This window comes from Orycteropus afer, unplaced genomic scaffold (assembly GCF_000298275.1).
Source record: "Orycteropus afer afer isolate SDZICR_OR568_19922 unplaced genomic scaffold, OryAfe1.0 scaffold00718, whole genome shotgun sequence".
NCBI classification, from domain to species: Eukaryota; Metazoa; Chordata; class Mammalia; order Tubulidentata; family Orycteropodidae; genus Orycteropus; species Orycteropus afer.
The window spans coordinates 641,948-643,515 of record NW_006922305.1 but is presented as its reverse complement, the minus strand read 5'-3'; the positions used below and the strand labels follow the sequence as shown (position 1 = coordinate 643,515).

At 44.3% G+C, this 1,568-nt stretch overlaps 1 protein-coding gene across 1 annotated transcript in view; it reads left to right on the top strand.

The window, feature by feature from the left end:
* The window catches only part of LOC103211295 (zinc finger protein 577-like), a 19,510-nt gene that overhangs the window by 6,455 nt on the left and 11,487 nt on the right, over positions 1-1,568 (top strand). The window lies entirely within an intron of this gene.

Genomic DNA, 1,568 nt, shown 5'->3' with positions numbered 1-1,568 from the left:
GCTAACCAGAAGGCTGGTGGTTCAAACCCACCAGCCACTCCTCGGAAGGAAGGTTGCACAATCTTCAGTAGAGATACCACCTTGGAAAGCCAAGGAGCAGTCACTATGAGTCAGGACCAACTCAACAGCAGGGATTACCTGCATGTAGCCTCGTCTTCATTCAGCAGCCTGCCGTGTTTCCTGCTGATCTTGGGACTGTCTCTGGAGTTGAACTAGTTGCCTGCTGTGTTGTTCGGTAATTTGAGGACTGTGCCTTTTATTTGTCGACCTTGGGTTTGTCAGCCTCAGCAACCATCAGCTGCCTGAGTTAAGAAAAGTCTCCAGCTTTAGTGGGCTGGGAGCAAGAACTAGAACTGTAGCCCAAGATCAAGTAGCTTTCACTCAGCCCCTAGAGCCTGGCACTTTGAACTTGGACTTCTAGCCTCCTAAACTGTGAGAAAACAAACTTTGTTAAAGCCACCCATTTGTGGTATTTTCTGTTAAAGCAGCACAAAGTAACAAAAATCAGTTGGAAATCTTTACGGAATCAGAGCACCCCAACTTTCTTTTGTGGAGCAGCTGGTGGGTTCACAGCCAAATGCCTTAACCATTACACCACCAGAGCTCCTTAGTATAAAGATTAGAGAAACCACATACATAGTAGAACTTTATATTATGTAAAGGGACCTATGAAATAGTAATCCTAAATTGAATCTATGAATGAATGTAACAAATATTTGTCACATTATTTCCTTTGTACCTGGCCTTGTTTCCAGGATCTGAGGATACAGTGGTGGATAAAAAAAGGAGAAAGTCCATATCCTCTTGGAGAGAGCATTGAGTTGACTCATTAGTGGGGTCTTAACACTCCTGCTAATCTAGTCCAAGGATGCAGTGTCTACATTAACTGAAATAGACATGGGAGTAATTGATAGGAGGGCTTTAGTCAGGAATTTTAGGAGTTGTTGTGTTGTGTTCTTATGTTCCATTGAGTCGGACCCAACTCATAGTGACCCCTCCTTGGGTTTCTGAGGCAGTATCACTTTGGAAGTTGATTGCCCCATCTTCCTTCCAAGGAGTGGCTGGTGGGTTTGAACCACCAGCCTTCTGATTAGCAGTCAAGTGCCTTAGGGACTACGCTGCCAAAGCTCCCTTTGTTGTTGTTGTAATTATGTGCCATCGAGTCCAATCCAACTTATAGCAGCCCTTCCTTGGGTTTCTGATGCAGTATCACTACAGAATTAGATTGCCCCGTTTTCCTTCTGAGGAGTGGCTGATGGGTTTGAACCACCAGCCTTCTGGTTAGCAGTCAAGTGCCTTAGGCACTACACTACCAGAGCTCCCAGAGAGCTCCCTTTAGGAGTTAGAAAATGCTAAAAACTTATGGCAATTCTTGTCAAAATCTAGTTGCCATTGAGTTACTTCCAACTCATGGTGACCCCATGTTTGCGATAACTGAGGTCCCTAAGGTTTTCATTGGCTGATTTTTCACAAGTAGATTGCCAAGCCTTTCTTCTAAGATGCCTCTAGGTTAACTTGAACTTCAAGATTTTGGGGGTTAGCAGCCAAGTGTGTTAACACTTTGCACT